This window comes from Schistocerca cancellata, chromosome 3 (assembly GCF_023864275.1).
Source record: "Schistocerca cancellata isolate TAMUIC-IGC-003103 chromosome 3, iqSchCanc2.1, whole genome shotgun sequence".
Taxonomy (NCBI): domain Eukaryota; kingdom Metazoa; phylum Arthropoda; class Insecta; order Orthoptera; family Acrididae; genus Schistocerca; species Schistocerca cancellata.
Window position 1 is genome coordinate 58,891,600 of NC_064628.1, and position 15,474 is coordinate 58,907,073.

The 15,474-nt window shown below is 44.6% G+C and overlaps 1 protein-coding gene across 1 annotated transcript in view; it reads left to right on the forward strand.

Annotated features, from left to right (window-relative positions):
- LOC126176958 (adenylate cyclase type 2) overlaps positions 1-15,474 on the forward strand; it is a 334,232-nt gene that overhangs the window by 87,335 nt on the left and 231,423 nt on the right. The window lies entirely within an intron of this gene.

Here is a 15,474-nt window from a genome sequence, read left to right on the forward strand (position 1 = left end):
CTTATCGTAGGGCCTCCTAGCCTACACGATTCTGCTCTCGGCTTCTGTTCTCGTTTCTCCCCTCGGAACTGCGTCTGTTTCATGGTGGGAAGGTATGACATGCATTTAGGCGTTCTTGTGTTAGTCTGTTGTATTCCATTTGCTCACTCGTTGATCGTATTACTTTGGTTAATTTAATGTCAGGATTTATTCGGAGCTATGTGACATACTGCCGGATTTGCTATCATGTCAGGGTTTTCATGGAAGGTGTTGGATTTGCCTGACACCTTACAGTCTGATTGGGATTGCCAGGAAATCGGAGGCCGTGGACTTCAAGACAGGCGTGTCACAATCCAGGCGATTGTCGAAAAGGTGAAGAATCTGTCATGGATCAGTTTTCAACACGTAACACGACATTTTGAACGTGACAAAAGTCGCTGTGCGCAGGTTCCTCAACTGCTCATATCCATTCAAAAAGCGCGTCCAAACGAGGCAGCAGTGAAAATGTTGCAGCTGTTTCAGGGTGAACCAGGTGACAAGATTAGGGTCATCAGACTCTCTCTTACACCTAAGCAGGTGTTCTATATGTGTTACAGCAAGCATATAATACTAAATTTAGAAACATGAAAATTACACTCGTTACAGATAAACATACGGGCAGTTTATATTCGAACGGTAACTGCAAGAATAATTAGAGGTTGCAGTAAGGCAGATTTTTAATTATGAGTGGTAGCAGCAGTGGGCATGGAGAAAGGGGTGGACGAGGAAGGGAACGTGTCATAACACAAAGTTAAAGGATATAAGGGAGGAGAGGGGAGAGCACGGTTTGACTTACAGGGAAAGGGAAAGATACAGAAGAGTAAGTGGGAGAAGATACGAACATTGCCTTCGCTTTTTGACAGAGGGGAAGGGCTGTATATGTACGTTAATTTTGGGAAGCGTTATCAGGACAACAGGAGGAAATTCTTCAACCTATTTTTAAAATTATCAGGACTTCGCATAGCGCAAACAGTGCATCTTGCTCCAGACCCGAGCAGCAGTGACACCGGAGGAGTTTGCCAATGTTTCTCTTTCATGAATCGACACAGTTAGGATACTAGATAGCTGAGACCTTGTGTTTGCATTACGATGCACGAAAGATGCTTAATCTCTGAGGCAAGGTACTGAGGTGCATGCGCTCTGAGAAGCCTATGAAGTAAACACAACGTATGGTAGTCCCGTAACTTGTCTGGCAGAAATCACCCTATCTGGGTGTCTGAAGCGCTGACATGGCCATAAACGTGAATGTTGCTGCTGTAAAGCACACAACCATTCATGATTAGCTCTAACCGCCTTGTGTTTTCACTAATTGTACCACATTGAATAACACCACAATAGTGGAGGTTCGGTAGAACGAGTGACTGCCGAGCTTGCGTTTCACATCCTCCAGATATATGTTCCGAAACTCTTTGGGGGCATAGGTGCAAGCGTAAACTTTCTGGTATAGGGCGATAGTATTCTCTGTCCAATTTAAATGCTGAACCAAAATTACATGGAAGCTCTTCACTGCTTTCTGAAATGCTATTGGGATGCCGTACAATTAAAGGGGGGGGGGGCAGCTGTCGCTGAATTCTGAACTCATTAATTTGTGATGGGATACAAAATTACTTGCGACTCTTGTATTTAGTTTAAGCCCGAAGTTTTTCGCCTGTGATACCACTGAAGACAGATCATCATTCGTTTGGGCAGTCGCAGTACTTATATTTTCAGGTCTGGCACTTAGGTAGAGCTGGAGATCCTTGGCATAGAAATGGTCTTTACAGGAAAACAGAATCGATGAATCATCATTGGCATAGAAGGAAAACAAAAGTGGGTCCTAGATTGATGCTTGTGGCACTCCTGAAAGAACATGTTTTCAGGAAGATTTTTCATTCTCACTCACAGCACTTCGCTATCCGTTTTACAAGTGGCTTTCAAACCACTTCAGGGCACTTTAGTTCTTGAATCGCCACTAACGAGTACCTGGTGTATCACTATGGCCACGACAAAAAGGAGCAAAGCAATCAGAGGAAAACTGTGGATTTACTACCGCCGAAAAAAGAGCGAAGAAAGGATTGGAAACAAGTGGATTCACCAGTGCCGAAAAAGCCAAATATCCAACCATCATCGGGCAAAGTGGTTGTGAGTGTTTCTTGGACTGCCACCGGTTGATGCTAACAGACTGTACTCGTAAGGGCCAAACTGTCACAGGAGCATGCTAAGGAAATCTGACGAGGTTTCGGCAGCTTATCAAGGCGAATCGTCACAGGAAGTCGTCCAAGGCGGTTTTTGGGCTACGTGACAATGCAACAACCTATTTTGTACAGTCACTCATGCTGCTTCTTCGGGCTATCAAATTGGGACCCCTCCCTCCACCTGACATGATCTCCAGTGACTCTTTCTTCGGATGAATAAACCATTGTTCAGCAAGCACTTTCATGATGAAGCGGATTGTAAAACCAAGGTCGCGGAAAGGTAATCCATCACTGCGGATAACCAGTGGCACTGAAGGGTTAATGCCATCGTTGAGGATAATTAGCTGCATTGATGACTGAATACGCGGGGAAGGGCTAACAGCATATCTAATGGTTGCTGCTCGAATGTTTCGATGTGATAATTCGTGCAACAGCACTCTAGTGCTGTCGACACGGTAGTTCAGCGTGTTTGGTCACAGGGGTGGCTGCCCTCTGCAGTAAAACAAAAAAAAGTTGAGGAAGTATTCAACTATGAATTTGAAGAGGTGTGACGTGACGTCCGCCCAGATCAAATCCCAGAATAATGACGAAAAATACAATAGCGCGGGGGGGGGGGGGGGGGGGGAGGAGGCGGCGAGGGAACGACTTTGACTAGTAACAAAATGTCTACGACCCGGGTTCGAGCCTCACCAATAATTAAATTTTGAACGAAGATCATCAGCAATGGCGGTCGAAGACTTTCAGCATATAGAAGTCACACTTGTTCTGCCAACGCCGTTGTCAAAGAGGGCGGAGGGTCGGACAGATGTTCAGGGCACTGTCTTGCACTTGGGATACAAAGCTGCCTCTAAAAGGAGAAAGAACTAGTAATGATCAAAGACATGACGAAGCAGACTGTGAAGGAAACCACCGCATTGAATACATAATTTGTATCAATAGTACATGTGGCTTGTAATTGGAAAAATGTCATAATTATCCCCCTAATACAAAAGATTCTGTACTAGTCCCTCATTTATATCTTTGCGAGGGAACTGACAAAAAGGAGGTGACCATGAGAAAAATATTGAATAACCAACGGAAGGGTAAGGTTCTTCTACTCGGGGCGTGGAATGTCAGAAGTTTCAACGTGGTAGGGAAGCTTGAAAATATGAAAAGGCAGATCCAAGATTCAGTCTACATATAGTGAAATGAAAATGAAAGAAGGCAACGATTTTTGCTCAGACAAGTAAACAGTAATATGAATGCCAGCAGAAATTGGTATAACGGAAGTATGATTCGTTGTGAATAAGAAGGTAAGGCAGAGAGTGATTTACGGTGATTAATTCAATCATCGGGGTGTTCTCATCAGAAACGTAAGCAAACCAACGCTTATAACAATAGTTCAATTATACATGCCGATGTCGCAATCAAAAGATGAAGATATTGAGCAAGTACATTGATAAGCCAAAACATAATGAGCACCTGCTTAACAGCTTATTTGTCCGTTTTTGGAACGATATATATCACTTATTCAGTGTATCAGGGATCCGACATTTTGTTAGTAAATTCGTGAAAGTATGTGGCATTAGATGTTTACGCAGAGGTCACGTAATTCGCGTAAATAACGGACCGCTAGTTTGCGTGCGCGGTGATGGCGACCGATAGCGACGCAGAAGGGTCCCATAGAATTTATATCAGGTGAATTTGGTCCCCGAGACATCAACGTGGATTCACTGTAGTGCTCCTCAAACCACTGTAGCACGGTTCTGGCTCCGAGACACAGATAATTATATTGCTGAACGATGACGTCGCCGTCGTGGAAGACATCAAGCTTGGAGGGATGCAGGTGGTTCGAACCTGTCAGCGTCTATTCGATTAGTACCACAGGTCCCATGCAAGCGCAGGAAAATGCCTCCCATAACATAATATACACTCCTGGAAATGGAAAAAAGAACACATTGACACCGGTGTGTCAGACCCACCATACTTGCTCCGGACACTGCGAGAGGGCTGTACAAGCAATGATCACACGCACGGCACAGCGGACACACCAGGAACCGCGGTGTTGGCCGTCGAATGGCGCTAGCTGCGCAGCATTTGTGCACCGCCGCCGTCAGTGTCAGCCAGTTTGCCGTGGCATACGGAGCTCCATCGCAGTCTTTAACACTGGTAGCATGCCGCGACAGCGTGGACGTGAACCGTATGTGCAGTTGACGGACTTTGAGCGAGGGCGTATAGTGGGCATGCGGGAGGCCGGGTGGACGTACGGCCGAATTGTTCAACACGTGGGGCGTGAGGTCTCCACAGTACATCGATGTTGTCGCCAGTGGTCGGCGGAAGGTGCACGTGCCCGTCGACCTGGGACCGGACCGCAGCGACGCACGGATGCACGCCAAGACCCTAGGATCCTACGCAGTGCCGTAGGGGACCGCACCGCCACTTCCCAGCAAATTAGGGACACTGTTGCTCCTGGGGTATCGGCGAGGACCATTCGCAACCGTCTCCATGAAGCTGGGCTACGGTCCCGCACACCGTTAGGCCGTCTTCCGCTCACGCCCCAACATCGTGCAGCCCGCCTCCAGTGGTGTCGCGACAGGCGTGAATGGAGGGACGAATGGAGACATGTCGTCTTCAGCGATGAGAGTCGCTTCTGCCTTGGTGCCAATGATGGTCGTATGCGTGTTTGGCGCCGTACAGGTGAGCGCCACAATCAGGACTGCATACGACCGAGGCACACAGGGCCAACACCCGGCATCATGGTGTGGGAAGCGATCTCCTACACTGGCCGTACACCACTGGTGATCGTCGAGGGGACACTGAATAGTGCACGGTACATCCGAACCGTCATCGAACCCATCGTTCTACCATTCCTAGACCGGCAAGGGAACTTGCTGTTCCAACAGGACAATGCACGTCCGCATGCATCCCGTGCCACCCAACGTGCTCTAGAAGGTGTAAGTCAACTACCCTGGCCAGCAAGATCTCCGGATCTGTCCCCCATTGAGCATGTTTGGGACTGGATGAAGCGTCGTCTCACGCGGTCTGCACGTCCAGCACGATCGCTGGTCCAACTGAGGCGCCAGGTGGAAATGGCATGGCAAGCCGTTCCACAGGACTACATCCAGCATCTCTACGATCGTCTCCATGGGAGAATAGCAGCCTGCATTGCTGCGAAAGGTGGATATACACTGTACTAGTGCCGACATTGTGCATGCTCTGTTGCCTGTGTCTATGTGCCTGTGATTCTGTCAGTGTGATCATGTGATGTATCTGACCCCAGGAATGTGTCAATAAAGTTTCCCCTTCCTGGGACAATGAATTCACGGTGTTCTTATTTCAATTTCCAGGAGTGTAGATCCCACTAGCCTGCGTTACTGGCGCGCTGCGCGTTTCGAGCCGCCGTGCACCACGATGAATGCGTTTGTGGAGACGACGTAGTGTAGCAATAATGTGATTCACCTGAAGAGCCGACATCGTTTCCATTGATCGACGATCGAATCACTATGATCCCGTGCCGACTGCAGTCTTAACTGACGATGTCATTGTGTCAACATGTACACACGTAGGGGTGGTCTGCTCGATGTTCAATAACGACGAAACGATGTTCTCCGAAACACTTGCGCTTACACCAACATTGTGACCTTTCGCAGAGATGCCACAGATCACCATCTACCCTACTTTACAGAGCAGACATGCCTCCGAACACCACGTTCTGTGAAGACTCGTGCACGTCCAAACGTCTAGCGACTAGTGGTAGTTTCACTGTCCTTCCACCTCTTCCATAGATGCTCACGACAGTAGCACGTGAACTTTAGACCTGCTTCGCAGTTTTCGAGATTCTCGTTCACAGGCTCTGCGTAATAATAATCTGCCCTTTGCCAAAGTCACTTACGTCAATGAATTTCCCCATTCGCAGCCCTTATGTTCGCTAAGGATATCCCTGTTAAGCCGTCGGCACACGGACCATGCTGTCGAACGTAAACGTTGAGCGTGCCAAGTTCAACGTGCCGCTGAACGCTCAGGAATGATGCGACTTGTGCATACGGTACGTGGGCCCCAACGTGGTATACGCGATCGCAACGCACTCCAGCGGCAGTTGAGCGATGTTTCTAGTTCGTAAATCACACTGTTTACTCAACGGGCGCGCGTAAAATTCCCACGTTAGCACTATTAAAACGTGCATTTCCTCCATCGTCCACGAAAAGGAAAGTACCATGTCCAATCAATAAGGACAGAGACATAAAAGTTCCATTACAAACAGTGCGGTACAAATTTGGAATACTTCTCCGCATAAGATAAAGATTATTTCATCATTCCCACATTTTATTAAAACCCCAAGGTCAGTCATACTCAATCACTGTTCGTACCCAACAGCAGAATCTTTGCAACATGTGAATTACGAAGCGAAAAAGAAAAGGAGCAAAATATCTTTATGGAAGTAGCGCAAGCTGTCCTGTAGATTAAGCCAATCGAACAAAGGCACCCCTCAAAAAATGATGAACTTCTATTTACATAATATCAAATATCATAGTATATACTTATATTAAACTAATAATAAAGTATCAGAACCTAATAAAAACGCTGATGTTAAGAAATAAAATACGGAAGTGTCAAGACGCGAACCACCACCCCAACTATCAACGAGACAGTTACGTTACTCATTATGCTAATCCAACCACACGCGGACACCTCTCGCAAGTAATCCAAGTATGTTACCCGTTATCGTAGATACGTTACTAATTGAAATTTAATTATAACAAATTGTACAAGAACAATGCGTTTTGGGTGGATCATCCTTGTGTCACTGCCTTCAAATAGCCTACTCTCATAAGACGCAAGTTACAATAATTCTTTTGCCATGAAAATGATGTTTCTCGTTATTTTATTGGAATGAATCACAGAATTAACAACGGGTTTTCCAATGATTCTCAATTTGCTGGTGCTCAGAAACGGCATATATACATATAGGATTGAAATGAACGCCAATATGGCGCCTCACAACTCTGTACTGAAGGGAGACGGCGTGCGTGTGACGTAGGTGGCGTTGTGCCATCTCATTGGTCAACGCTCAGACGCACGCTCAGAATATCTGACATGCCAGATATTGCTCTGCACGTTCGGAAAGACTCCCGAACGTGCTATTCCACGCTATGACGACAGAAACTCGGCGCGCCCAACGTTCAACGTTCGGATGCACGGTCCGTGTGCCGACGGCTTTACACACTTTTGTTACCGCGTCAGGCGGCATTCAGTGACGCGGTGGCGAGTGGTCATAATGTTTTGGCTTTTCAGTGTATATAAGGATACTGAATGGTTAATTTTGTACTTAAAGAGAGTTCCACATCTAGAGAGAGACTATTTGAGTACTGCAGTAAATTTCAGCAAGTAATAGCGAATACTCTGTTGAAGAACCACAAGAGAATGAGATATGCTTGGAAAAGGCTTGCAGATTTAGGTAGATTACAGTTAGATCATATCATGGTCAGGCAGGATTCTAAAAGCAGATATTGGATGGTAAGGCCTATCCAGGAGTAGATACATGCTCGAATCACACTTTACTAATGATGAAGAATTGGCGGAAGCTTAAGAAACTAGTGAGGAAGGATCAGTGCACAGAGAAGTGGGATATGGAGATAAAGAATTAAGAGATATGCTTGAAACTTTCTCTGAGGCTATAGGTACTGCGATACTGAATAGGTCAGTAGGCTGTTCAGTTGAAGAGGAATGGACATTCCTGAAAAGGACAATCACAGAAGTTGAAAAGAAAAACTTAGGTACAAGGGAGGCAGCTGCGAAGAAACCATGGGGAACAGAAGGAATACCTCAGCCGATTGATGAAAGAAGAGGTGCTAAAATTCTGAGGGAAATCTAGGAATAAAATGATATCAGTCGTTTAGGAATGAAATAAATAGGAAATGTAGGGAATCTAAGAAGAAATAGCTGCGTTGAAGATGTGAAGAAATCGAAATAGCAATGTTTGTCGAAAGGACTGACTCAGCATATATCAAATTCCAAACAACCTTCAGTGAAATTGTAAGCAAGGGTGGTAACGGTAATAGAGCAATGGTGATTCCACTTTAAAACACAGAGGAGTGAGCGAGTATGTGGAAAGAGTACACTGAGGGCCTCTATCAGGGGCAGATTTTTTTGATGACGTGATAGAAGATGAATCAGGAGTCGATAGAGGAGAGAGAGGAGATCAAGTATTAGAATCAGAATTTAAAAGAGTTTTGGGCAACTAAAAATCATATAATGCGAAAGGGATGGATAACATTACATTGGTATTTCCAAAATCGTTGAGGGAAGCGGCAACAAATCTACTATTCACGTTGGTGTGCAGAATGTATGAGACTGGCGATATACCATCAGACTTGCAGAAAACATCATCCACACAATTCCGAAGATAGCAAGAGCCGACAGGTGCCAGAATTATCGCGCAATGATCCTAACAGGTCAGGCATCTAAATTGCTGATAAGGATAATATACTTTGCGCTTAATAATGGAAGCAAGACTGAAGAAAAATAAGATACGCTGATAGGATTTGTCGATCTAGAAAAAGTGTTCGACAATGTAAAATAGTGCAAGATGTTCGGAATTCTGAGAAAACTATGAATGGTCTACATGAAAATATGTTCAAGTACCAAGAGGGTACAATATGACCGGAAGGTCAAGAACGATGTGCTTGAATTAAAAAGGGCGTAAAGCATGGCTGTAGTCTTACAGATGTAGTGTTCAGTCTATACATCGAAGAAGCAATGACGGAAATAAAAGAAAGGTTCAAGAGTGGAATTAAACTTCAAGGTTGGTGGATATCAGTGATAAGATTCGCTGATGACATTGCTGTCCTCACTGAAAGTGAAGAAGGAGTACAGGATCTGTTAAACGGAATAACCAGGGTACAGATTATGGATTACGAGTAAATCGAAGAAAGACGAAAGACATGAGAAGTAGCAGAAATGAGAACAGCGCTAAAGTTAACACTAAAACTAGGAATCATGAAGTAGACGAAGTTAAGGGATTCTTCTACCTAAGCAGCAGAATAACGCATAGTGGGCGGAGAAAGGAGGACATAAAAAGCAGAATAGCACTGGCAAATAGGACATTTCTGGCCAAGAGAAGCCTACTAGTATCAAACATAGATCTTAGTTTGTGGAAGAAATTTCTGAGAATGTACGTCCGGAGTGAAACATGGTAGTGAAACATGGGCCGTGGAGAAGCCGGAAAAGAAGATCGGACCGTTTGATAAGTAGTTGTACAGAAGAATGTTGAAAATTAGGTGGACGGATAAGGCGAGGAATGAGGAGGTTCTCTGAAGAATCGACGTGAAAAGGCATAAATGGAAAACACTGACAAGAAGGGACAGTACTAGGGGGAGCGGTAGAGGGTAGAAACTGTAGAGGAAAACAGACGCTGGAATACATCAATTAATTAATTGAGTACATACTGCAAGTGCTACTCTCAGATGAAAAGGTTGGCACAGGAGAGGAATTCGTGCAGGGCAGAATGACAGAAAAAAAGAGCTGTTTGTTACTACGACCCGTATTTGTAGCGACAGACTCACCTGCTTAGCCGCGGAGCCAACCTGAGCAAACCTGTAAACCAGCACCTCAGTAATGTCAGTCACTATTTCAGCAGATGGTACTTCGCTGTGCGGTGGGCTTTGAAGCCATAACAAATTACACACTGCTATTATCTCCAGAGTGCGTATATAAATCCGACTTTCTGTAGGCTTTTTCCCCAAAGAATATTTGTCTTTCTTTCCTTAACGAATTTAAAGATTCATCCGATTATCCATGTAAGTCATCTACTCGCATAATGACTGTGTGTATTTCTCTTGCGTGAATTTATATCGGCCGTTACTTTAATATCGGTCATTATCTTATCAGCTCTACAAATATGGAGGAATTGTCGTATTTCTCAAGTATGACACAAAACTGAGTTTTTTCCCCTCCAGTTTAGGACCTCATTGTCTGAAAATGTTTTCATCTTAAATAGTACACTTAGTTATAATCGTTTAGAATATCAAGACAAACGTGCAGACATTGCTCCGTGGGTTGTGACAATATCTTTGGCCGCAGCTTTACAATTTATCGCACTTATTGTTCTTCGAACGGGCGGGCAGAACTATAATGTGGCTTGGTGGTCTTGTAGCCTGAGAGCTTCAACTAGCTCCAAGTGAGGAACTAAATGTTCACACCTCACTGACCAGCACGAAGTCCGGTAGCAGCCTAGACTTGACTGGGGACCAACGTCTACTATCCGCGACACTATTTTTCCATGTCATGCGAGCGTCTACTGTGAATCCTTCTTGTGAAGTTACCCGTGTCAGCAAGTCGCTGGAGAAACCTCCTCAAATATAAAGAGGGTGTATCATAACACTACGCAACAAAGTAATTTTTTTCCCTGTAGCTCGGTTGAAAATACTTTCCTTGAAGTAATTCATATGCGCTGAATACATAACTACAGTCATATTTGCCCTGACAAGTCGGGAAAAAAGTTATGTATGTGTAAATGTTGTCAAGAATATTACCTGCGCTGAATTGCGAATGTGAGAAATTTTAGGAAATTAATGTACGTACTTTGGAATGAAAGCACTAAATACTATAAAGAAGTGTATTATAAATGTTTACATAGCTCTGAAATTCGTCACCGACCTTTAATTACACTAAGATTGGGAATGACTTGGTTTAAAAGTGTGTAGAGAAAATGGTTCAAATGGCTCTGAGCACTATGGGACTTAACATCTGAGGTCATCAGTCCCCTAGAACTTAGAACTACTTAAACCTAACTAACCTAAGGACATCACACACATCCATGCCCGAGGCAGGATTCGAACCTGCGACCGTAGCAGCAGCGCGGTTCCAGACTTAAGTGCCTAGAACCGCTCGGCCACTGCGGCCGGCGTGTGTAAAGAGTCTTGCTTTCCGCCAGTGAACATATTCTGTTGCTTTCTGCAAAAACCAACAGTAATCCCCCATTATGTTCGGATTGAAGCGGCCGTAGTATCTTGCTTCCACGGTGGACGTCTCGTGGTGGAATCTTTCACCGTGCTCGTCGCTCCAGGCTTCCATATTTGACGGAAAGAATGTGAGATGCGAATGCAAGAAATTCAACTTTAGTGACATTTGGCAACCGAGGTGGTGGAACCCTGGTAGCAAGTTGTCCACAATTTCTGCATAGTTGTCTGCACTGTGATTCCCAAGAAAGTTGTGCACAAGAAGCACAAATGAGTTCCAAGTTTGTAGTTCTCGTCTCGTGAGCTCCAATCTGAACTGCGGATCTCGAACCAACTTTCGTGTTTCTGGTCCGACGAAGACTCCTGCCTTCAATTTTTCGTCAATTTTCATCTTTCCAAACTTGCATTTTAGGTACTGCAAACCACGATTTGTTTCATCTTTCGCTGCAAGAAACTATTTCATAAGACCCAGCTTGATATGGATTGGAGTTAGGTAAATCTTATTACGATCCACAATAGGTACATGTTCAACATTGTGCTGTTCGACTACAGATAAATTTCTCGGTGGCCAATTTTCCACTATGCGGTGATACTTGTCATCGCGACTAGTCCGTAGGCAAACAAAGCACGTGTGCTTTGTATACCCAGTATGCAATCCTAACAATGGGGCTACAACCCTCAAATCACCGCAGATATTCCAGTTATGCTCAGAGTACTTAATCAGCATCAAGAGAGTGTTCATTGTTTCGTAGGTTTCTTCACTTGCAAGTCGGAATTGATAGTTTCTGGTTATCATTGTGTAGTAGTGCAGGTTTGAAACTGCTTGATTTAGAGTCAATAAAAAGTCTCCCCTCTTCTGATACGTATTTATTGCGTAGTTCCTAGATGAGTCCTGTCACGTCCTGACAGAAGCGAACACCGCCTCCAACAGCATAGTACGCTGCGAATTTCATGCGCCGATCAGGACAATGGGGTAACTGTGACACCTCTAACACCTTCAGTCAGGAACCCAACAGTTCAGATTTATCTTTCAACAGGGACTAATCGTGAACCAGGTGGTCCAGTTCGACTTGGCTTATCAAATGTGCCTTTTTATGTCATTGTCGGGATCATTCGTATACTCCATAGCTCCTTCGTCACTGCCATTACCTTCAGTATCACTGCATCGGATGAAGGATAAATTGGTACTGGGTAATCTGTACCATGCGCCACAGGCTTTACAGCAGACTGAAAATCGGGATTGACGATTTTTGACTTTTTCTTCTCGCTGTACCTGGATATGTTGCTCAAGCAGAAACCGCAGTTCGAGTGGTGATCTTTTTCCTCCCGCCAAATCAAGGTAAGAGCAAAAGGCATTCGATTTCGCTTACCGTTTAACCATTGGTTTCACGTTCGAAGTAATGTTTGTAAGCTATATACGTATAGCTTACAAGCATTCTGGTCATGTTCTGGCGTCGGTCGGACGTCCTGTACTTGCCCCAAATGTAGCAAAAGTAGTCTGGACAATTCACACAACTGCTCCTATTCATGTTTCGTTTACTAAATCACCATACACCGGATTACCGAATCGTCTTATACGAAATCACTCAAATGCATGTTACCGCGACTGTTGATTAATAAAACACAGAACCACACTGGCATGAACTGTTCTCTATCCACCTCCGAATCAGACTGATTGATGAGCAGGAGAACTTGCACGGGAACTAATTTTATAAAACGGGTTGAAACCTGCCTGTGCGCTGTACCTCGCAGAAAAGTTAGAACTTGTCGCAGACTAGTTAGAACTTGTCCAAGTCTGCCAGTTTGTTTTCAGTACTGCATACTTATCCTTCCACAGACGCATAAAGTAGAGAAACCTTAGAGAATACACACACGTACATACACACTCACACAATCGTTCGTCAAACACGGCTCGTTGATGCAGCTATATATTAACCCATGTACAGGCTTTAAATATCGTATGAATTTCAGCCATAAGTTTAAAGCCAGGCGTCCTACAACATTTCCGATAGCAAAATCGGAATCAGCGCACACTATTACACAACACTCGCGCTATTTTCACCCATTAGCAAATTCATTGTTGCGTAGTGTATTTAAAGGCCTAAAAGCAAACAGTTGAAAGTACAAGACACTAGAACCAAATTAATCCCATTACTGCGTGAAACATTGTCAGCTGGAGAACGCTCATGAGTGCAGCGTACGAGGTGCATTCAAGTTGTAAGGCCTCCGATTTTTTTTAATTAACTACTCACCCGAAATCGATGAAACTGGCGTTACTTCTCGACGTAATCGCCCTGCAGACGTACACATTTTTCACAACGCTGACGCCATGATTCCATGGCAGCGGCAAAGGCTTCTTTAGGAGTCTGTTTTGACCACTGGAAAATCGCTGAGGCAATAGGAGCACGGCTGGTGAATGTGCGGCCACGGAGAGTGTCTTTCATTGTTGAAAAAAGCCAAAAGTCACTAGGAGCCAGGTCAGGTGAGTAGGGAGCATGAGGAATCACTTCAAAGTTGTTATCACGAAGACACTGTTGCGTAACGTTAGCTCGATGTGCGGGTGCGTTGTCTTGGTGAAATAGCACACGCGCAGCCCTTTCCGGACGTTTTTGTTGCAGTGCAGGAAGGAATTTGTTCTTCAAAACATTTTCGTAGGATGCACCTGTTACCGTAGTGCCCTTTGGAACTCAATGGGTAAGGATTACGCCCTCGCTGTCCCAGAACATGGACACCATCATTTTTTCAGCACTGGCGCTTACCCGAAATTTTTTTGGTAGCGGTGAATCTGTGTGCTTCCATTGAGCTGACTGGCGCTTTGTTTCTGGATTGAAAAATGGCATCCATGTCTCATCCATTGTCACAACCGACGAAAAGAAAGTCCCATTCATGCTGTCGTTGCGCGTCAACATTGCTTGGCAACATGCCACACGGGCAGCCATCTGGTCGTACGTCAGCATTTGTGGCATCCACCTGGATGACACTTTTCGCATTTTCAGGTCGTCATGCAGGATTGTGTGCACAGAACCACAGAAATGCCAACTCTGGAAGCGATCTGTTCAACAGTCATGCGGCGATCCCCCAAAACAATTCTCTCCACATTCTCGATCATGTCGTCAGATCGGCTTGTGTGAGCCCGAGGTTGTTTCGGTTTGTTGTCACACAATGTTTTGCCTTCATTAAACTGTCGCCCCCACGAACGCACTTTCGACACATCCATAACTCCATTACCATATGTCTCCAACTGTCGATGAATTTCAATTAGTTTCACACCACGCAAATTCAGAAAACGAATGATTGCACGCTGTTCAAGTAAGGAAAACGTCGCCATTTTAAGTATTTAGAACAGTTCTCATTCTCGCCGCTGGCGGTAAAATTCCATCTGCCGTACGGTGCTACCATCTCTGGGACGTATTGACAATGAATGCGGCCTCATTTTAAAACAATGCGCATGTTTCTATCTCTTTCCAGTCCGGAGAAAAAAAATCGGTGGCCTTAGAAATTGAATGCACCTCGTAAAGAAAGCTTCAGACATGAAGCTGTTATTACATTGATCGTATGTAGGTACACTGGACTACTAGTTTCACCCGGGCTAAATGCCATCTTCGGATGTGAAAGGTTACAAAAATTACAAGAATATTACATATTTGTAACTGCAATCCTAAATTAATGATTCTCCGTTATTTCTTTTTCACATACCCTCAGTGTATTGGTTATGAAGTCGTGGTGTGCAATCAACTGCACCTTAGTTTGTGTACCATCGCAACAGACTGCGTATTTCAAATCATCATCATCATCATCATCATCATTTAAGACTGATTATGCCTTTCAGCGTTCAGTCTGGAGCATAGCCCCCCTTATATAGTTCCTCCATGATCCCCTATTCAGTGATAACATTGGTGCCTCTTCTGATGTTAAACCTATTACTTCAAAATCATTCTTAACCGAATCCAGGTACCTTCTCCTCGGTCTGCCCCGACTCCTCCTACCCTCTACTGCTGAATCCATGAGTCTCTTGGGTAACCTTGCTTCTCCCATGCGTTTAACATGACCCCACCATCTAAGCCTGTTCGCCCTGACTGCTACATCTATAAAGTTCATTCCCAGTTTTTCTTTGATTTCCTCATTGTGGACACCCTCCTGCCATTGTTCCCATCTACTAGTACCTGCAATCATCCTAGCTACTTTCATATCCGTAACCTCAACCTTGTTGATAAGGTAACCTGAATCCACCCAGCTTTCGTTCCCATACAACAAAGTTGGTCGAAAGATTGAACGGTGCACAGATAACTTAGTCTTGGTACTGACTTCCTTCTTGCAGAAGAGAGTAGATCGTAGCTGATAAAAAA